Here is a 24,058-nt window from a genome sequence, read left to right as displayed (position 1 = left end):
ACTATAGAATAGCATCACATGATGGATAGCAGACCCTCAAAGAAATTGAAGTATTTTACCCCAAAGTGTATTTCTTTGACATATTTTGAAATGGCCCTGTAAAGCAGTCTCTTGTGGGGAAAAACTACATTCTATAGAGAATCCCCTTCCCTTTTCAGATCTTTTCCCTGATGCAGAAGAGAATTAATGAAGAATCTGGCACCTTTATAAAAAAGGTCTGATAATGTTAGTGGAACGTATCTGAGTCATGTGGCACCGGAGTATGTTAGCAGCAGCAAATCTATATGGGTCTGTAGCACTGTCATTTCTTACCTCCTCAGAAGAAAGAATTTGATTGAGGGGCATAAGACAGAAGGAGAGACCAAGGAATGTTTTAGAGCAGGAGTGAAAGTGTATTAAAAAGTTCTAGAGCAGGAATGAAAGGAAGTAAAGTACACATCAAAGAGGGACAACTGGGTGACTTGTGAGATCAAGTGTGTAGTTTGACCTTTTGACTTGGAGTTTTATATGTGGGAATGTTTCTGGGGGAGACATCCCTTCTCTCCTGATTCTTCCCTTGGGGTAGGCTGTCTGCATGCACAGTGGCTTGCTAACACTTGGGAGGGGAGCATGTGTAGTGTGTTTACTGAAGTTGTACCCATGCTCATTTGAGCGTTCTTCCCTTACTGGTCTGAGTGTTACAAAAAGGATCATATACCAGTTAACCTGAGCCATTTTGCCTCTTAATGTGCATGCTTCTGCCAGCCAACCCAACTCCTGAGATCTCATCTGGAAGCTGCTGATCACCAGTTTCAGGTGTTTTTTTCTGTTAGGAGACTGCCTTTCCTTGGCACTGTCTGCGACCAATTATTATTTTAGAGAGACAGTTAACAATAACTTGATCATCACCTCATGGTTGCCTGACATTTCTGGTGTGTGTGCATGTGGGAGGGGCTCTCTCTCCTGCTCTGCTTATGTCTGACTAGCTACCCACTGTAACAATAAGAGCACTGAAGCCAGCTACCTTGAGGCTTCATCTACATGATAAAAGATTAGGTTTCACAACACCTTATCTTAACCCAGATATTCCTTTCTATTGATTCCAGTTCTTTAGATAATAACTCTCGACCAAGACCAATTGCCAATGAGAAAATCTTTGAATCCACCTATGATCTGGAGACCCACCCCCACTTTGAATTGTTCCACCTTTCAAGACCAAACAATTGTATATCTTACATGTATTGATTGATGTCTTATGTCTCACTCAAATGTCTAAAACCAAGCTAAGGTCAACAACTTGGGCACATGTTCTCAGGGTCTCCTGGGGTTGCGTCACAGGTCATGGTACTCATATTTGGCTCAGAATAAATCTCTTCAAATATTTTTCAAAGTTTGACTTTTGGATGACAGTATGCTAGTTTTAATCTTACTTTTCATACTGTATGTAGTGGGCCTTAGGAAAAAGATTTATCATATCATTTAAAACAAATTGTCATGTAACAGGATTTTCATGAAAAATAATCTTAAATTTTAATGTTGACTTAGAACTTTAGGTAAGTTATTTAAAACCACGTGTTTTACTTGACTATCTTAGTATAGATTAATAAGTTTTTTATAAAAGCCAATGACTTGGTTGTCATGAGACATATTTTTGACAGATTTATTTATTTGAAAATAATGTCAGTGATAATTATTTCTTGCAATTGATGAAGTTAAAATATTAAGAAGGACTTAATATAACTATCATTCTTTGAGTTATACTATAGCACTGCTTTTGTCTTCCATACCATTCCTTGTCAAATGACTGATTTCTTCATAATCAAGCTAGGTTGTTAAGAAAGGCACAGATGAATAAGACATTCTCTATTTTCCAGTAATTTTAAGTGTGAGAAATCAGGTATGTGGACAAATGTATTACATAGTAGATTATATGGAAAGTTTTTAAAGGGAAGCTGTAGAGAAAATGCTATTTGAGTAGCTTATTCCTGGCTAAGAGATTAGTGAAGTATTTCATGGAGTTAATTGTAATTAAATTGAGGCTTGAAAGATATGGTAACATTTGTACAAATAGAAGTTGAGAAAATAGAGACATTCTAAATGGAGCAAGTTGGGACTAAAGGCTGATCAAATCCCATATCTAATAGTTCAATTTGATTCTAGAATATAGAGATAAGTGAGACAAAGGAGAGGCAGATTCAATCCTAAGAATCAAAGGCCTTAGGTTTTGGACTAATAAGTTTTGTTTTATTTGGTAGATATTGAGGAGCCCCTCCCTACCATAGTTGATGCACTTGTAAGAAGAGGTACCAGGGAAATAGTTGCATGATTTGAAGTCACATATATTACATTTAGGCATTAATGTGTTTCACCATTTCCCCCTCTGCCAGTCTAACATATTATAAAAACATATTATATATTTGCAAAACCTTGGTAGGTCTGGTATATTCTGTAAAGATAATGATGTCAGGGATGTTTGAAGACATTTGGTGTATGTGAGAGATAAGAATTTGAAATTATTGGAGTAAAGGGGGAAAACTGTCATTATAGTAGGAGGTGGAAGAGACTGCTTTTAAGATACTTTCTAGAGACACTTGGTATACTTAGGTATATATTTAAGCAACAACAATATTTAAGAAAACAAACAGAAACTCTTGAGATGGAACTGAAGATATATCAGCCATTATTAATTTGAATAAGGGTCAGAATCAGAATATTCAAGTGAAGATACTTAAGAGTCAGTGGAAGACAGCTGAGCAAAAGAGAATGGAAAATTGCATTTACCGGATTTTTTTTTTTTTTTTTGAGACGGAGTTTCGCTCTTGTTACCCAGGCTGGAGTGCAATGGTGCGATCTCGGCTCACCGCAACCTCCGCCTCCCGGGTTCAGGCAATTCTCCTGCCTCAGCCTCCTGAGTAGCTGGGATTACAGGCATGAGACACCATGCCCAGCCGAAGATATTTAAATTCTTAACTTTAATGAGGCAGAAAATACCCATTATTGGAAACTTACATTTTGATAAAATTTGAATATACAATGAATTGTCTTAAACTTATGAATGTTCATATCACCAAATGTCAGATATTAATACATCACATTTCTGTGTTCTTGTAAAGAAAGGTAGGATGTGTTGCATTTTTACATCTTACAAATTTGTTTGAGCATTAAGATGAAACCAGATTTAGAACATACCCATGTTACATACTCTAATACATCCAATATGCCTTGCTTCAGTAGCAGTTTCCCAACCTTTGTACCATTAAAAAAAATCTCATTCCAGATTTCTTGCTGTCTTACAGACCCTGTACTGGTTCTGGTCTGTTTCTTGCTCTTAAAATCATCATTTTTTATTATTCCATTAAAAATTTTAAAAATGTATTTTCCTTTACACTTTTCTAATCATCCTGTAATTCTTCAGCCCTAAGACATTAAAATGAATGAGTAAAAATATCTGATACCTAATCATCTTTGCCAGTCCATTCAAACTCTTGGATTTGCAAAATTATAAAGTCTTTAAAAAATACATTTGAGTATGCTTTTGTAGTCATTTGGATTTCGAATATTAATTTTCTCTTGCTATGCTGCTTAGCCATAAAAATGAAAAAGCAGATAGGTGTGGGTTTCTTTTAGTGGTGTTAATTTAAATACTGGATTTATTTATTATAATGTTTAACAAGGCAATTCTTATTTTTCTGTTCACATATCTAACAGAAAATGATAGGAAGCTTCAATGCCCCCCCCCTCCACCCAGTACAGGAAGAAAAAAAAGAAACTGATGCATTTTGTAATCATTGATTAAAAGTATAATTTTCCTCTAGATCAAACAAATAATAGAAGTCTGTTGAAGCTTTGTCCTGACCTATCCTGGAAGTAGAAGAATACTCTGGAGAAAGGAGCATTGTAAGCACAAAGAATAAGCTTCCTCAATCCTGAGAGAGAGAATTAAAGTCCTAACTCTCCAAATGTAAGTCATCTATACTCTACATATTTTTCATCCTTCAGTTTTTATTGCTATTCAGGTTTCAGTAGAAATAAAGTGCTGACAATATTGTTTGGATTTTTTCCTCTACAAAATATGCAGGTGTTTTGGTTGTAACTTCTAAATTTTGATTTGTGTCAATACTTACTGACATAACATAAAATTATACCTTACAATGATAATATTTAATGTAAAATGGATTAATATTTGTATTTTCTGGTGAAGAGCTATTAAGAATTTTAAGTGTTCTGATGAAAACAAGGTAATTTCCTTTGATTTAGTATCGCAGTTGTGCTGTCATAACCTCTTTTTGCGCAAAACTTTGGTTCTTTTCCTTCTATATTTCTTCATATCTGAGAATAAGGCTATCTTAATATGTCTATTTAAATCTACCACCTGGTAAAAGAGACATTAATTTTTTTATTCACTTTGCATGGCAAAACTGAATTGGACTGAATTTGTATCGATAATCTGCTACATGAATATATCAATTTTGTCAGCTCAGTGTACTGGAAAGACTAACTTCCTCTCTGATAGGAAAAACTTAAAAGATATGTAGAAATTATTATATAGAATCACAGAATTTTGTTGCTGTTCAGAAGTTGGTAGATAGGAGGAGGATTGTAGTTAATACTTGGCTTAGGACTATTACTTAGGAAGAAATCCCTTGTTCTTTGTGACTTTTATCTGGAAAGTTACCTAGGGCATCATCCTTATGTTAATGTGATATACTGGTATGTGATATACTGGCTTAACTGTCAGAAATTTGACTTTTGCTTGATAATTGATCATTTTATTATTCCTCAGTAAAATATCTCAATGATATAGTATTGTTTGGTCTTTAAAACTTCAAATTATACAGTAGAAAATGAAAACTTAGTAAAGTTGACTGTGACCAACTCATACATTGCATACAGTTATCTCCAAAATTGACAAGGTTTTCAATGTTATATTCTTATTGACACAGCAACTGATGGAGTGATAAAAGTGGCCCACAGTAAAAAAATCTATGTAATTTCCAGGTTCATGTTTAATCTTTTATCTGGTGCACTCCGATAGAGTCACCTAAACACTGGTTATTCCTGAAAATCTTTAATTATAAATTAGCTCAAACTGAATTTAGTAGTAATTATTCATAGAAAAGGAAGACTTTTTGGTTTTGGACTTAGATGTTCAATTCAAAACATTTTTTTTTTAAACGGAGTCTCACTCTATCACCAGACTGGAATGCAGTGGTGCGATCTGAGTTCACTGCAACCTCCACCTCCCAGATTCAAGCGATTCTTCTACCTCAGCCTCCTGAGTAGCTGGGACTGCAGGCATGCACTACCACTTCTGGCTCATTTTTGTATTTTTAGTAGAGACGAGGTTTCACCAGGTTGGCCAGGATGGTCTCAGTCTCTTGACCCTGTGATCTGCCCACCTCAGGTGTGAGTCACTGCGCCCAGCCCAAAACATTTTTTAAATCATTGAACTAGATAGAAGCACCTTGAAGGAAGACTACAAACATTTTAATTCTTTTCACTGACATGAAACAACTTTTCTTCATGTAAGACATTAATTTTTGTTATTGAAAAGAATGATTTAACTTTAAAAGCCTATTTAAATTTGGTGGGTCAGTAGTGAGCTCCCATTTACTGGTTTGAGGCTGATGAAGAATTGGAAAATAATGCCATTCACAGAAAAATCTTGGTTACCCTCTGCTCTACAAAATTAAAAATGAACAAACTATATCCAGAATATAGTGGTTGAACTACAGAAATATAATGCTGAGTGGAAAATCTGTGCCCTCCAAAATTATACATCATGATATGTATATATAATTATATAGAAACACTCTTATGATTATATAAACACATATGATCATATAGAATAATCATTATATATATGATTATGTGATTATATAGAAACACAGTTCCAATATAGACTTATAGTGTTCTATATATAGACTTATATAGTTTATATAAACACATATGATCATATAGAATAGTCATTATATATATGATTATGTGATTATATAGAAACACAGTTCCAATATAGACATAGTGTTCAGGGATGCAACAAGTGATGGAATAACAAAATTGGAAAAATGGTTAGATTGTAGGTAGGTAGTAAATTGAGATGGTGGTTCCAGAATTTTCTGGTATGTTTGAAATATTCTGTTTGTTCACCTAATAGTTGCATGGAGGTTTTATTAAAATCTATTGGTGAGAAATTGGATACTTTTTTGCTAAGATCAGGAACAAGGCAAGGATGTTCCCTCTCACCACTCCTATTCCACATTATACTGGAATTCCTAGCTAAGGCAAGAAGACAAAAAAGGAAACAAGACATTCTTATTGGGAAGGAAGAAATAAAACTGTTCATTTGCAAATGCCGTAACTGTCTATGTAGAAAATCCCATATAATCAATAACAACATAAACTCCTGAAACTCATCAGTGATTAGTGTTAACACAAGGTTAATATATAAAAGTCAGTTGCTTTCTCATATGTTAGCAATGAACAATTGGGGTTTTAAATTAATAATGCAATACTGTTTATATTAGTACCAAAAATGTAACTACTTAGGTGTAAATCTAATAAAATATATATAAGATCAATATTAGGAAAACAATAAAACTCTGATGAAAGAAAATCAAAGAAGATCTAAATAAATGGAGTGATTGTCCCTGTTTATGTATAATTGGATTCAATATTAAGATGTTACTTCTTCATAAGTTGATATGTATATTCAACACAATCCCAGTCACAATCCCAGCAAGTTATTTTGTGGATATTGACAAACTAATTCATGAGTTTATTTGGAAAAGAAAAGGCCCATGTGAGCCAACATAATATTGAGGAAGAAAAAGAAAAGCAGAGGACTGACAGTCCCCAACTTTAGTATTTAGTATAAAGCTAAGTAATCAAGACAATGTGGTATTGTTGAAAGAACACAGATAGATCATTGAAACAGAGTAGAAAACTTAGAAATAGACCCACACAAGTATAGTCAATTCATCTTTGACAAAGGAGCAAAGACAATTCAAGGAAGAAAGGACAATCTTTTCAACAAATAGTACTGAAACAACTAGACATTTATGTGTTAAAAAATTAATCTAGACACAGACCCTGTACTTTTCATAAAAGGTGCTTTTCTCATGATAGTGAATAATTCTCAGGAGATCTGATGGTTTTAAAAACGAGAGTTTGCCTGCACAAGCTCTCTTTTTGCCTGCTGCCATCCTTGTAAGATGTGACTTGCTCCTCCTTACCTATACTGGATATCAGTGCTAAACATAAAGCAAAAAACTATAAGCCTTCTAGAAGATAACATAGAAGAAAATCTAAGTAACCTTGAGTTTGGTGATGACTTTGAGATACAACATCAAAAATATGATCCATGAAAAAAATAATAAGATGGATTTCATTAAAATTAAAAATTTCTGCTTTGAGAAAGCTACTGTTAAGAGAATGAAAAGATAAGCCACACACTGGGAAAAATATTTGCAAAACAGGTATCTGATAAAGGACTTGTATTGAAAATAAACTACAAAGAACTCTTAAAAATAATAAGAAAACATATGCTGGGCATGGTGGCTCATGCCTGTAATCCCAGCAGTTTGGGAGGCTGAGGCAGGTGGATCACAAGGTCAGGAGATTGAGACCATCCTGGCTAACATGGTGAAACCTGTCTCTACTGAAAATACAAAAAATTGGCCAGCCGTGATGGCACACATCTGTAGTCTCAGTTACTTGGGAGTGTAAGGCAGGAGAATCACTTGAACCCAGGAGGCAGAGGTTGCTGTGAGCCGAAATTGCGTCACTGCACGCCAGCCTGGGCGACAGAGCGAGATTCCGTCTCAAAATAAATAAATAAAAAAAATAAGAAAACATATAACTCAATTAAAAATGGGCAAGACCTCTAACCATATACCTAACCAAAGAAGATATACATATGGCAAGTAAGCATATGAAGCGACACTCAATATCGTATGTCATTAGATAATTGCAAATTAAAACATTGAGCTGCCACTAAAAGCTTACTAGAATGGCAAAAATCCAAAACACTGATAACAGCAAATAATGGTGAGGATGTGGAGCAATGTGAATTCTCACTCACTGCTGGTGGAATGCAAAGTCATATAGCCAGTTTGAAAGATAGTTTGGTAGTTTCTTACAAAGCTAAACATAGTTCGAAGAGCTCAGAAGACAGGAAAACACGGGAAAGTTTGTAACTTCCTAGAGACTCGTTGAATGGCTTTCCCCAAAATGCTGATAGGAATATGGACAATGAAGTCCCTCCAGGCTGAGGTGGTCTCAGGTGGAAATGAGGAACTGGAGCAAAGGTGACTCTTGTTATGTTTTGGCAAACAGACTGGTGACATTTTGACCCTGCCCTAGAGATTTTTGGAACTTTGAACTTGAGAGAGATAATGATTTAAGATATCTGGCAGAAGAAATTTCTAAGCAGCAAAGCATCCAAGAGGTAACTTGGGTTCTGTTAAAGGCATTCAGTTTTATCAGGGAAGCAGGGCATAAAAGTTTGGAAAATGTGTAGCCTAACAATGCAATAGAAAAGAAAATCCCCTTTTCTTAGGAGAAATTCAAGCCTATTGCAGAAATTTGCAAATGTAATGAGGAGCTGAGTGTTAGTCCCCAAGACAAAGGGGAAAATCTCTCCGTGGCCTGTCAGAGGTCTTCATGGCAGCCCCTCTCATCACAGGCCAGGAAGCCTAGGAGAAAATAGTTGTTTTGTGGGCTGGGCCCGGGGTCCTTGTGCACATGTAGCCTAGGGACTTGGTGCACTGCGTTCCAGCCACTCCAGCCGTGGCTGAAAGGGACCCATGTAGAGCTAGGGCAGTGGTTTCAGAGGATGCAAACCCCAAGCTTTGGCAGCTTCCATGTGGTGTTGAGCCTGCAGGGCACAGAAGTCAGAATGGGGGTTGGAAACCTCCGCCTAGATTTCAGAGGATGTGTGGAAATACCTGCAAAGACAGACGTTTGCTGCAGGGTCAGCCTCCTAATGGGAAATCTCTGCTAGGGCAGCATAGAAGGGAAACATGGGATCAGAGCCCCCACACAGAGTCCCTGCTTGTGCACTGCCTGGTAGAGCTGTGAGAAGAGGGCCACTGTCCTCCAGACCCCAGATTGGTAGATCCATCAGCAGCTTGCACCATGCACCTGGAAAAGCCACAGACATCAATGCCAGCTGGTGAAAGCAATCGGGAGGGAGGCTGTACCCTGCAAAGCCACAGGGGCCGGAGCTGCCCAAGACCATGGGAACCCACCTCTTGCGTCAGTGTGACCTGAATGTGAGACATGGAGTCAAAGGAGATCATTCTGGAGCTTTAAGACTTGACTGCCAAGCTGTATTTCAGAATTGCATGGGCCCTGTATCCACTTTGTTTTGGCCCATTTCTTCCATTTGGAATGGCTGTATTTTCCCAATGCCTGCACCTCTGTTGTATCTAGGAAGTAACTAGCTTGCTTTTGATTTTACAGGGTCATAGTGGGAAGGGACTTGACTTGTCTCAGATGAGACGTTGGACTGTGGACTTTTGAGTTAGTGCTGAAATGAGTTAAAACTTTGGAGGAATGATGGAAAGGCATGATTGGTTTTGAACTGTGAAGACGTGAGATTTGGGAGGGGCCGGGGTGGAATGGTATGGTTTGGCTCTGTGTCCTCACCCAAATCATATCTTGTAGCTCCCATTATTCCCACGTGTTGTGGGAGGGACCCGGTGGGAGATAATTGAATCATGAGACAGGCCTTTCCCATGTTGTTCTCATGACAGTAAATAAGCCTCAGGAGATCTGATGGTTTTAAAAGTGATAATTTCCCTGTACAAACTCTCTCTTTGCCTGCTGCCATCCATGTAAGATGTGACTTGCTCTTCCTTGCCTTCCGCTATGATTGTGAGGCCTCCCTAGCCACATGGAACTAAAGTCCATTTAGCCTCTTTCTTTTGTAAATTGCCCTGTCTCTCAGGTATGTCATTATCAGTAGCGTGAAAACGGACTAATATAGCCACTTTTCCAACAGAATGTGCTCACTTTGTGTCTGTATCACATTTTGGTAATTCTTGCAATATTTAATACTTTTTTGTTATATCTATTATGGTAAGCCGTAATCAGCGATCTTCGATGTTACTGTTGTAATTGTTGGGGAGCCAGAAACTGGACCCATGTGAAACAGCAAACTTAATTGATAAATGTTGTGTGTGTTCTGACTGCTTCACCAACTGACCCTTCCCCTGTCTCTCTCCTTTTCCTCAGGCTTCCTTCCCTCTTCTCTAAAAAACAACAATGTTGAAATTAGGCCAAATAATAAACCTGTAATTGCCTTTAAGTGTTCAAGGGAAAGGAAGGGGCACATATCACTCACTTTAAATCAAAAGTTAGAAATAGTTCAGTTTTGTGAGGAAGGGATGTGGAAAGCCAAGTTAGGCCGAAAGTTAGGCCTCTTGTGCCAAACAGCACCAAGTTGTGAATACAAAGGGAAAGTTCTTGAAGGAAATTAAAAGTGCTACACTAGTGAACTTATGATTGGTAAGAAAATGAAACAGGCTTATGGTTGATACGAAGAAAATTTTAGTGGTGGAGAAAAAAAATCAAGCCAGCTGCAATAGTCCCCTAAGCCAAAGCCTAATAGATAGCAAGGCCCTAACTCTCTTCAGTTTGATAAAGGCTGAGAGAGGTGAGGAAGATGCAAGAAAAATGTTTGAAGCTAACAGAGGTTGGTTCATGAGGTTAAAAGAAATAAGCCAACTTCATAACATAAAAGTGTGAAGTGAAACAGCAAATGCTGAAAGAAGCTGCAGCAAGTTAACCAGAGATCTAGCTAAAATCATTGATAAATGTGACTACATTAAACAACAAATTTTCAATGTAGATGGAACAACCTTTATTGTAAAATGCCATCCAGGAATTTTCTAGCTAGAGAAGTGAAGTCAATGCCTGGTCAGAGCTTCAAAGGACAGGCAGACTCTCTTGTTAGAGGCTAATGCAACTGATGACAGTTGAAGCCAGCACTCATTTACCATTTTGAAAATCCCAGGGCCTTAATTATTAAGGCCCTGGGATTTTCAAAATATTTTTGCTCTAGAAATGAAGCAACAAAGCCTGGATGACAGCACATATGTTTCATCATGGTTTACTGACTATTTTAAGCCCATTGTTGAGGTCTCCTGCTCAGGAAAAAAAGGTTATTTCAAAATATTACTGCTCATTCATAATGGAACTGGGCCAGGTATGGTGACTTACACCTGTATCCTAGCATTTTGAAAGGGCAAGACAGGAGAACACTGGAGGCCAGGAGTTCGAATCCAGCCTGGGCAACATAGTGAGACCTCATCTCTGCAAAAAATTAAAAAATTATCTTGGCATAGTGACATGTGCCTGTAGTCCCAGCTACTTGGGAGGCTTAGGCAAGAGGATCACTTGAGCCTGGGAGGTGGAGACTGCAATGAGCTATTATTATACCACTACTGCTGCCTGGGTGACAGAATGATACTGTCTCTAAAAATAAGAATAAAAAATGATGCTCTTGGTCACCCAAGAGCTCTAATGGAGATGTTCAAGGAGATTAATGTTGTTTTTATGCCTGTTAACATCCATTCTGTAGTCTACAGATCAAGGAGTAACTTTCACTTTGAAATCTTGTTACTTAAAAAATATATTTTGTAAGACTGCACCTGTCATAGAGAGTAGATTCCTCTGATGGATCTGGGAAAAGTCAATTGAAAACCCCCTAGAAAGGATTCACATTCTGGGTGCCATTAAAAAATTCATAGTTCATGAAATGTGGTCAAAATATCAACATTAATAGGAGTTGGAAGAAATTCATTTCAACTCTTATGGATGACTTTGAGGGGTTTGAGATATAAGTGGAGGAAATAACTTCAGATGTGGTGGAAATAGCAAGAGAACTAGAACTAGAATTGGAGCCTAAAGATGTGATAAAATTGCTGCAATCTCATGATTAAATAAGAGAAGAATTCCTGCCTAAGGATAAGCAAAGAAAGCAGTTTCCTGAGATAGAATCTACTCCTAGTGAAGATTTTGTGAACATTGTTGAAATGACAATAGAGGGCTTAGAATATGTGGGAAGCAGAAAAGTTCTTTTTTAAAGTTTCCTTTATTGTTAGATCATAAGTGTTCAATAACTTTGTTAAGCCCTATCCTATGTAGCTGTTAGACATGCAATGCTTATAGGCACATAATACATTCTGTGTCCTTGTACTTTAGCCAAGATATCTGTGCTGGACATGCTCACAGGCATGCCCCAGCTCTCCATTGCTTTTACCTGTTTAAAAAAGTTTTAAGTTGTTAGCCAATCAGGTTTCAGTTTAGATTGTGAGGTCTGGCTCCAGCCAATGGTTATCAGACACAGGAGTAAGGACTACCCTAAATATGTAAGGGATACTTTTGTGGGTTTTCTTTTGTTCTTTGTACTCTCCTGGCATGATGGCTACCGAGCATCTATTTCCAATATCTGTTTCCAACAGAATACATATAACTTAGTTGACTAAACAGCAATAGGGTTTGAAAGGATTGACTCTTAATTTTAAAAGAAGTTCTACTGTGGGTAAAATGCTATCAAACAACATTCATTGCATGCTACAGAGAACTATTTCATAAAAGGAAGAGCCAATCAGTGTGAAAATTTTCATTGTTTTATTTTAAGAAATTTTGAGAATTGCCTTTAGCAACCACACCCTGATTAGTCGGCAGCCATCAAGATCCATGGAAGACCCTCCAGCAGCAAAATGATTATGACTTGCTAAAGGCTCAGATAATTCTTAGTAATTTTGGGCAATAAAGCATTTTTTTAAGTTAAGACATATACATTTTTAAAAGACATAATGCTATTGCATACTTAATATACTACAGTATAATGTGCATATAACTTTTATATGCACTGAAAATACCAAAGAATTTATGTGACTTGCTGTATTGTGATACTCACTTTATTACAGTAGTCTGGAACTGAACCTGTGATACTTCCAAGGTATGCCTGTGTAACATTCTGGAAAAGGCAAAAGCAAAACAGATCAGTGGTTACCAGGGACTACGGGGGAGGGAAAAATAAATAGGCAGAACACAGAAGATTTTTATGGTAGTTCAGCCATTCTCTATGATATTTTGATGTTGGACACATGGTATTATGTGTTTGTCAAAAACCATAGGCCTGTACAAAACAAAGAGTGAATCCTTGTGTAAACTCTGGACTTTAGTTAATGGTAAGGTATCCATAAGCGTTCATCAGTTGTGGCAAATGTACCACATGAATGTAATAGAGAAAACTGGGTTTCTGTTGGGAATGGGGGAGAAGATATGTATGGGAACTCTCTGTACTTTATTCTCAACTTTCCTGAAAATCTACAGGAATTCTTTGCAGTTTATTAATTAAAAAAAGAAAAGAAAACATTAAACTGTCATCTTTATTTCAGATACTCCTTTTCATGTGTAATGTAATTCAAAGTAAAAAGGAATTAAAAAGGCAATCTCAATGATGCTAAGTAGAATTCTGAGAATTTCAAATATGATCTGTCAACATTGAATATTCAAAGGTAAAAATATAGAATTTAAAAACAATATTTTGTAATGTTACAAAGCAAAGTATTTTATTGCAGGAAAGTGCTAATATCCATAGATGAGGACCTGTATATGTCTATATATTTAATAACTTTTATCACAGTTTATTTATCTAGTATAAACTTGTCTTTAATATAGCTTTCAGTTTCAAATGAAAATATAGATATATATTACATTAAATACAAGAATATCCATGCTATAGTAATGAGCCACTCATCTTAATGACTTGTTCACGGTTTCTTTCCTTAAATTTTGATATAATTTATGCAGTTGTTTATCATTCTGAGAAATACTTAATATTTAATCTGAGTGGGACTTTATTTTTATGTTAGTATGTTGTAAAGAAAATGAAAAAGACAGATAATCCTTGTATTCTTTCTTTGAGTAAAATTTTAAAATACAATTTATACTTTCAGTTTTAAATGTACCAGATACGGACTATTTACTTGTCTCTTTTTTCTTTTTTTTTATTTTCTTCTTCCTCCTCCTTTTTCTCTTTTTCTTTTTTACTTTCTTCTTTCTTTTTTCATATTTTCAAGTGGTTAATTTTCCCAGGAGTGAACATAATCTTATTTAGTTGGGTGACATTAAGGAAAAACAGAAATTTATTATTCATAAAAATGAAATATAAAAAAAATCTCTCTTTTCTTCAGGCTCTGGATATAGCTAGGCTCAACACAAATGTCTAGGGAGAATGCATCTGTTGCTATTGCATTTATTTTTTTTTTTGTTTCTCTGAAAACTTGGCATTTGTAAAACATCTATGATTTTGATTTGTCTTGGCCAAAGCCCAGATTACCAAGGAATTGCATTTTGAACATATTCAACTAAGAATTATCTTTGTAGCAACTTTTCCTTTGCCATATTGAAATTTTGGGAATAAAATCAGATTTTGTTTTAAAAACCAGCTATGTTTCTTTCTAGTGCCAGAATGATTTTTTTCTATGTTAAAGTGGAATAAAGCAATGCTTATAGCCTATCTAAAACTTATTTTAAGCATACTGTGGAGAAAAGAGCCCCATTTTTGCATTTGTAGACCTGGGTTCAAATGTTGCTCTGCCAGTTAAAATTTATATTGATATTTGGTAAGTTTTGCATGTGAGAAGAGCAGTAATAATTAATAATATTTTCTTTATTGGGTTATATAAAAATTAAATGATCAAATATTTAAAATACCTGATACATAGCTGGCACTTATTTGATGGTAGTAGTCTCTGTTTGGCCCTTTCTTCTTCCTATACGTAGGGATAAGTGTACACATAAATAAATGTGCATGTATGCTTGTGTAATATGTTTATACACCAACACGTACATATAGATGTACTTATGTGTCTGTTGTCCCCTCTCTCTCTCTCTAATCTGTATTGTGTAATATTTTATGTAGCCACTTATTCTATTAAATTGAGGGAGAGAATTCTTATGGGAATGATATAGTTCTGGAATTCAGGAAATACGGATTCTATGTACCACATAAAATTATTTTAAAAGTTCTTGTGTTTTTGTGTCCTAGTATTTCTGTAACTTTATATTAACCTGAATTTATAAATGTTGAATATTTATAAATCCTTAAAAGAAGATCTGATCGATATTTATGTTTTTTTATATAAATTCCCGGCAGGCATTGGAGGAATAGATTTTTTCTTCTTTTTCAACATATAATTCACAGAATGATATACTGCTACATCTTGATTAGTGTTCAGAAAGATGTGCATTGGTCAACTTGAGAAGATGTATGGGAATATAAGAAATGGGATAATTTATTTATTAAATATCTGAAAAGAGAAGTGTCAGTTTTGACAAGGCGGAAAATGCAAGATGGGAGTTGAATCTTTCTTAAAAATTGATGTTCATGTGATTCAAGTTTTACTAAACAGCAAGGCACCAGTTTCCTGAGAAGGTTTGTACAGCTGAGTGTGTTCATAACTGATTTGGATCTTTATCTTTGTAGAATAGTAATTCAACAAAATGAGGCATAATACTCCATGTTCTCTTATAATGATGTAGGCTTTCTAGTAAAGCAGCTGTTACTATCCTAAGAAAGTAGCCTGTGTATCTTGCCTAAGTATCTTAACTGAATTTGAGTCTTGTGACTGCTGAATAACAACCTCAAATCTTAACTAATTGGCTGCTCTCAGACACTAAGGGGAGGGTTGTAACCAAGAAGCAGAATGCTTAAATGAGGGATAAAATCCATCAAGCTAAGTATTTATCACAAAAGCCTGAACTCTTGATTTTTAAGTGATTTGTTTTTTTTCAAAGGCCAACTAGTTAAAACCTGTGTTTTCTCTATATTTCTTCTGGTTATAAAGACAAGATGGTAAAGACAAAACTAGTTAAACACAGAATGGGTGGTAACCTCCGAATCTAGTTAGTCATTAAGTTCACTTCTGTGTTAAGGATACTATATTATCTGAGACCAGGGACTAAGTATTTCTAGGATGAGTAATTCTTTTTTAGTGGATGCATCTATGATCTAGTTTTGTGGAGTTGACAACTCGATTTATACCATGATTATTACTCATTTTTATTATAGCCATAGGTAACAATGTTAAGGAGTAACAAAGTGGTTTTGGGTCAGACACTATAGAATAGTTTCAAGGTATATATTCTTCACATGTATGACTTAATGACTATTACCATTTAACTCTCTTAAATGTATAGTGATTTTATTATTGTACAACCTAAAGCCCTCAAATTTTTGTTTTGTAAATAAGAAAGTATCATTTTTCTATATATGGTGTATATTTTAGGTTTGTCCAAAATGCATTAAGTATATTAAGACCTAACACCTTTACCTAAAATAAATATACATCAATCATCTCAGATAATGGAAGCTATAAAAAAGCATTTGCTGATCTGCTGATCTGGACAAATTGGTTAAGAATGTTTTTCATTGAAAATTATGTTAAAGATTTTCCTCACTCTAGAATCCAAAGTGGTAGCTTTCTGTTAGATATGTATTTTGAGATATTCTAAACATACAGAAGATGACATAGTAGGCACTCATATTCAAATTTGACATATGTTAACATTTCGTTTTATTTCTTCAGATATCTTTTTAAGAACTATAATGCCACAAAATAGTAAACGTTCTGTCTTCTGATCTTGTACCTTTTTCTCCCTCTAGAACTACTTACTATATTGAAGTAGAGATTATGTGTATTCTTACATTTTTGTTTTTGGGGATTTTAAAATTTATATTAACAGCATCATATCAAATCCACTTCTGAAAATTTTTTCTTTCAAAATTATGTTTAGAGCATTTATCCACATTGATACACACAGGTCGGTCTTTCTGTCTGTCTGTCTGTCTGTCTGTCTTTCTTTCTTTCTTTACAGGGTCTCACTCTGTTACATAGGCTGTAGTGCAGTGGCATGATCACAGCCAACTGTAGCCTCGACTTCTCAGGCTCAGGCAATCCTCCTACCTCAGCTCTCCTGAGTAGCTGGGACTATAGGTGCGCACCACCGTGCCTGGCTAATTTTTGTATTTTTTATAGAGACAGGTTTCGCTGTATTGTCCAGGCTGATCTTGAACTCCTGGTCTCAAGCAATTTGCCCTCCTTGGCTTCCCAGAGTGTTAGGATTACAGACATAAGCCACTGTACCCAGCCCATGTCTGCCTTATTAGTTTTTTTAAGCTTTTATTGATATATGGAAAGCTGCACAAATCATAAATGCACATCTTGAAGAATTTCACAGAATGAACACACCTGTGTAATCGGTGTCTAGCTCCAGTAACACATTTATTTGTACTCTAAAGTCTCATCATGCTTTATCTGCCTTTTAGTTACTCTCTTCTAGTCTTCACCCCCCGGGATAACCATATTCTGATCCTTAACAACATAGATTAGTTTTGTCTATTTTTGAACTTTGTATAAATGGAATCATTTGGTATAGTCTTTTGTGTGTAGGCTTTTTTCCCTCAATATTAGCTGTATAAATTTATTGTGTATACTTAAGTGTCTCTCCTGAATGCCACCCATAATCACATAAATTTTCCACCATTTACTTACATTGGTTCTATTTGGGGCCATTCTGTGTTTGCCTATTAGGTATAATACTTCTCTGAAGATTATTGTACATGGCTTTTACATGTTATGTTTATCTGTGCACCTAGGAGTAGAATGTTTATATTATCGGGTCTCTATAGCATAGTGTCAACTTAGTGTCTGTCTGTATTAGAGGTTATCTGTATCATAGTGTCATCATTAGTAGACATTGCCAACACATCTTCTACAGCAGTTGTCCCAGTTTACCCTTCTGCCATCAATGTGTGAGAATTTAAGTTGTTCCACCTTTTACCAACACTTAGATTGTCTTTTTTAAGATTTTTGTCATTTGGGTGGGTAACAATTCATTTGTTTTTAACTGCTTTATAACATTCTATGGTTTTAATAAAGCATGTTTATTTATAAATCCCTTCTTTGGTAGATGGATAATTTGATTGCTTTCTGTTTTTTACAATCAAATAATACTTCAATGAATATCTATTTATATATGGTTTTATGCATCTATTTGAGAGTTTAAGATTATAACTTGAAGTGGGATGTATGAGTTTTTTATTAATTGACAAGTACAAATTGTATATATTCGTGGTGTACAACATGATATTTTCATATATGTATACTTTGTGGACTGCTAAGTCAAGCTATTTAACATAGGCCTTACCACACATACCTTTTTTATCATGGTGAGAACACTTAAAAAACCTGTTCTCTTAGCAATTTTCATGCATACAATATATTGTTATTATTTATAATCGGACATGTTGCACAATAGATCTCTTGAACTTACTCTTCTGTCTAAATGAAATTTTATGTCCTTTAACCAACATCTCCCCAATTCCTCCTTCCCCCTAGCATCTTTGTTTATATAATATATTGCTAAATTTTTCTCTAATGGGACTATACAATTAAGTGATATTTTGATTTTATTATAAATCATACATATGACGTGTAAAGTGTAGTGATGCCTTTTTAAAAACAGTATTATGCAAGGCTTAATAACACAATTTGTAGGAAATGCAGTGGGGAGAGAGGAAACATTCTTCGCAGCTACTGGCATAAAATTAAAACTTCCATTATTATTTTCTCTGTTGCATTATTCATTATGATGTTGCCATGAAATGCACATTCTGGAATCCATTGCAATTCATGTAAATTCTCCCAAGATCTTCTTTAGGTAGCATCTTTAAATTTTTGAAGATTTCTTCTTTATTATAGTTCTTTTATTTTGTATATGACATAGTGATTGCATATATTTTGATCTTGACATTTTACCATCCAGTGGCATTACATACCAAGGTATTCTGGAAAGTTTATGTAATTAAATTAATGGGTATACACATTTTATGACATTCCTAAGATTTGATTCTAAGTAAAATGGCGACGTGAGACACAACTTGTTTTAGTTGCTCCCATTGAATTTAATGAAAATTGCTTGTGCTTGCATTTATAATTTTTACTTGATAATCCCAAGATATTTTCCTTGTATTAGCTGTAAAAACAGACAGGGTCAATGTTGGTAGAATGACCAAAGTAAAACCTTTAATCTAGGTTCTTAAATCTGACACTATTAATAAGTAGGTCAGCATTTGTCTCAAAGAAAGAAATCTAATTAGTTTACTTTTCAAGATTTCTTTTTTTTCTAATTTTCATTTTCTCTCAATGTCATTTTCCCCAATCCAGGATCTTCAATTATTCTTGATCTAGTTAACTCCCAGTTTCTCTGTTCAGATGAGAAATGCATATTGCTACATAGACTATCTTTCAGTCACTGTCTCTCCCTCTTTTTCATTATGAATGTCAACATAATCTCCTCTCCACAAGCAAATGTATTTTGAATGAACAAAACAGAGTTAGATATCAATTCAAAATTCTATGTAGATTTTTTGGAGTAAAATTGTGTTGGTAAATTTTAACTGAGTACTCAATTATTGCCAGCTTCTTAACTTTTCTAAACCTTTTATATTGAACTACTTATAAGAAGACTTGTGCAAATGACAATTTTGGTTTAGTTGGTCAGTTATAAAATCATATGGCTATTGCATTCCTGTCTTTTGTTAATATTTTTCCTATGATTAAGGTGACCTGACATTGACTTTGTCAGCTTTTATTATTTTTAAATCTGGCAATGTTTGAATTTAAATCTATATAGATCATGAATTGAGGCAATTTAAGAAATATAATATCTCAACAGTTTCATTATTGAAATGAATACTTATGTATGTATTGTTTATATACCTGAAACAACATTTTTGTTTTCTAGTAGATTTTAAGAATCAATGTCATAAGGTACCATACTATTTCCCACTGTTGTGATTTCCAGTCAGTATAGCCTGTGTTTTCAATGCATAGAGCAGTGCTGGAACACGGTCTGCACTTAGTAAAGATATTTGGTGAAGGAATTGATTTTGATGTTCTTTTTCAGAAAAGAAAGTTATTTTCTTACCACAAGGTGAATGCTAAGTGTTTTGTCTTTAAATGCAGTCTATGTTGAAAGGAATATGAAGACTTTATAATGGTTGAACAGCCCACACCTTTTAAGGCCATACTTGAAGGAAATAATAATCTTTTAAAAGTCAAAAATAGTTTCATTGAGTTAAACATAAAGAGCAAACCAAAAAATTGGTGGCCAGATTATTATAGTGGGTTTTTTTTGTTTTTGTTTTTGTTTTTGAGACAGAGTCTTGCTCTGTCACCAGGCTGGAGTGCAGTGGCATGACCTCAGCTCACTACAACCTCCGCATTCCAGTTTCAAGCAATTCTCCTGCCTCAGCCTCCCAAGTTGCTGGGACTACAGGTACACACCACCACACCCAGCTAATTTTTGTATTTTTAGTAGAGACAGGGTTACACCATGTTGGCCAGGTTGGCTTGATCTCTTGACCTTGTGATCTACCTGTCTTTGCCTCCCAAAATGCTGGGATTACAGGCGTGAGCCTCCACGCCTGGCTATGGTGGGTTCTTATTTACTTTTACAAAAAACATGTAGAAGTATGAATATTACTAGGAGAACTCCACTCTGAGGGATACAAGGAGACTATCATCAGATTTGAGAATTTTTTTCTGGACTGTAACTCTTGTGTGTTTTCTTCTCTACATTCTTGACAGTTGGATCAGTCTCCTTTCTTACAAGGTGGGGCATTGGATAAAGTACTGAATGATTACCTGAAAAAGTTTATTTGAGGATCCATGCTAGACCATGTAATACATACCAGATATGTTGGCATATCTTAATGGATGTCACCTCTTCTGTAGTGTCATTGTGTTAGTATTCTGGCAAGGAGTAGATATAATTGCATGCATTTAGACTGCTGTCTTAACCAAAAGTTCTGCAATGATGACTGTTGCTACATCTAAAGTACAGTTTTCAATTACTTGTCTTCTCTGAAATATTTAACACTGGTGACTGCTTCCTCTTTCTATCATTCCATGTTCTCATGGCATGTTCTCTCACCTGTTCTTCCTAAGTCTTTCTTGTGAGCCCTTTTTCTGCCCATCTCATGCATGTATTTTCCTGTGTTCTGTCCTTATCTTCTCACTCTGTACGTTATTCTAAATGAACTCACTTACTCCCAAAATCTAAACCACCATCTTTGGTGTAGAACTCCTACTTTTGTATCTCTAGCTCATATTTCTTCTCTGAATTTGAGATATGAATTTACAGTTGCCTTCTTGATATCCCTGCTTAAATGTCCCATAATAACCCATCTAAATACATGTATGTATTGAGTTCATTCCCAGCTCCTGCCCCATGTATCCCACTATTCTTCTCTTATGATACTTTCTCTCTTAGTGAATAACAGGAACCATTATACACTCAGTTGCTTATGTCAGAAATATTGAGCCATTCTGGGCATCTCCCTTTTCATCTTCACTCTGAAATGTCTACTGGACCCATTAATCCAATCTCCAAAAAAGATTCCAGATGTGTTTATCTCACTACAGTCCTCTGATGCTATCCTAGTCTAAAACTTTCACTTGGACCACTGCAGTAATCTCTTAATTGCTTTACTGAATTATTTATACCCATATCCATTCTAATTCACTAGGTAACAAGAATTACCTTTTTTTAAAAAAAAAATGGGTGATTTTTATTTTCTGCTTAGAATTTTGCTGTTGTTTTCCTTTAAACATGGGATAAAATCCAAATAACTCTTCATCTTGGCATTGCAAAGTTTGGATTGTGCCTGTCTCTTTAGCATCATCTTTCTTTACTCAACATATTTCTGACTTTTCTTTCTTACTTCACTTATGGTGGTCTAATTTAATTAATTGATGGCTTTATGTTCTTGTGTGCCTTGTGACCTTTGTGCATAGTATTGCTTTTCTGTAGGACTGGGTAATGGATGCATAGGTGAAAGATCAGGATGATTCTAACATTTCAAGCTTGGTAATTGTGTTTCTTTTAACAGATTTTATCCTAGTAAATTAATATATAAATCAAATCAAACATTAAAGTATAACATACATGTAAGCTATGTCTAACCTAACCTTCTATAACCTAAATATTTCAGAACTTTTCTTCTTATAGTGATCCTCCAAAGATTGCATACCCTCCATGTCTCTTTGCATATTGTGTTCTCTTTGTTTGGAAAGGACTCCTTGCTTATATGGTAAATGAACTTCTACTGTCCTTCAAGATCCAGTGGAAATACAGCTTCCTCTGGGAGGCAGGAGCCTTCAGAGTTGTTGATGATAGTTTTCTTTATGTCATCCATGTACATTTTGTAGATGATGTACCTCAAATGTAGAAAAGTTAAGTAGCTGGTTCAATTACTAAGTGACACAGCCAAAATTTGAACTTTCACATGTCTGATTTTAAAGTATGAGCCTTTATCTTTTGTGTGACACAGTCATTATTTAATAAACACTTATTAAATAAGTGGGTCAATAAAAAGATAAAACACTAAATGACCTAACTAGTAAAAAAGTCTTAATGGGATCAATAAGAAGTGACTTGACTGATATAGAAAATAAAGATTTGATAAAGACATACATGAGGCCAACAAACATATGAAAAAATGCTCACCATCACTGGTCATTAGAGAAATGCAAATCAAAACTACTTTGAGTAGTTTTGATCTCATGCCAGTTAGAATGGCAATCATTAAAAAATCTGGAGACAACAGATGCTGGAGAGGATGTGGAGAAATAGGAGCACTTTTACACCGTTGGTGGGAGTGTAAATTAGTTCAACCATTGTGGAAGACAGTGTGGCGATTCCTCAAGGACCTAGAAATAGAAATTCCATTTGACCCAGCAATCCCATTACTGGGTATATATCCAAAGGATTACAAATCGTTCTACTATAAGGATACATGCACACGAATGTTCATTGCAGCACAGTTTACAATAGCAAAGATCTAACCAACCCAAATGCCCATCGATGATAGACTGGACAGGGAAAATGTGGCACATATACACCATGGAATATTATGCAGCCATCAAAATCGATGAGTTTGTGTCCTTTATTGGGACATGGATGAACCTGGAAACCATCATTCTCAGCAAACTGACATGAGAACAGAAAATCAAACACTGCATGTTCTCACTCATAGGCGGATGTTGAACAATGAGAACACATGGACACAGAGAGGGGAGCACTACACACTGGGGTCTGTTGGGGGGAAATAGGGGAGGGACAGCGGGGGTGGGGAGTTGGGGAGATATAGCATGGGGAGAAATGCCAGATATAGGTGAAGGGGAGGAAGGCAGCAAATCACACTGCTACATGTGTACCTATGCAACAATTTTGCATGTTCTTCACATGTACCCCAAAACCTAAAATGCAATAAAAAAAAAGAAATCCATTATCTGTGGAATGGTTCAACTTCTATGCCAGTTAAAGTTAACCTTGCTTCATAACACCTCAAAAAAGGTATAAAGCTGAACTTTAGTGAAATAGGGCATGGAATGAACAAATTTCTTTTAATTTAAAAGGGCAAATATATATTATATACATTTTTCATATGCTTTAATTGCTTTATGCATTTATGTTTTATTCCCCTCAACTTGATTGTTAGCTTATTTTCAACAAAAGTATTTCTTACATTTTCTTAGAGTCTCTTGTAATATCCAGTTCTACTTGATAACTATTTCTTCTGTGTAAAATAAATGATGGTGTCTTATCTCTTCATAACTTAATATTAGGAATAAGACTTCAAATATTTTCAAATAGTATTGTAACTGATTTTTTAATGCAAACCATCAATTTGAAGCATAATGTACATGAAAAATGGAACCAACTGTTTAGTACTAGATTTAATACTGTCTTTTTTTAAAAAAAAAAGTGCTCAGGAATGCATGATGTCAAGGATAACCAGTGGAGAAAAAGCCAGTTTATGTTGAATCTAGATTAGAGGAATGTAATGTTCTAGTAATTTAACTAGTAGGTGAGTTTAAATATCTGTGTACCTCTATTTTCGGATTTATTTTGCCATTTACTTTTCATTTTCTTTCAACTCTCAAGAGATACTCACATTTGGAAGAATATATTCTTATTAACGCTAATGAGA

The 24,058-nt window shown here is 35.2% G+C and overlaps 1 protein-coding gene across 4 annotated transcripts in view; it reads left to right on the top strand.

The window, feature by feature from the left end:
- The window catches only part of FOXP2 (forkhead box P2), a 583,344-nt gene that overhangs the window by 68,278 nt on the left and 491,008 nt on the right, over window positions 1–24,058 (top strand). For all 4 annotated transcript variants that reach the window (XM_064374262.1, XM_064374250.1, XM_064374240.1 and 1 more), the window contains exon 2: window positions 3,795–3,940. The gene's annotated coding sequence lies outside the window, so the exon portion shown is untranslated. The remainder of the gene's footprint in view (window positions 1–3,794; window positions 3,941–24,058) is intronic.

This window comes from Aotus nancymaae, unplaced genomic scaffold, assembly GCF_030222135.1.
Source record: "Aotus nancymaae isolate 86718 unplaced genomic scaffold, 86718_ANA_hifiasm-v0.15.2.pri h1tg000002l, whole genome shotgun sequence".
Lineage (NCBI taxonomy): Eukaryota > Metazoa > Chordata > Mammalia > Primates > Aotidae > Aotus > Aotus nancymaae.
The sequence above is the reverse complement of the archived record's forward strand: the minus strand, read 5'-3'. Positions and strand labels throughout refer to the sequence as shown.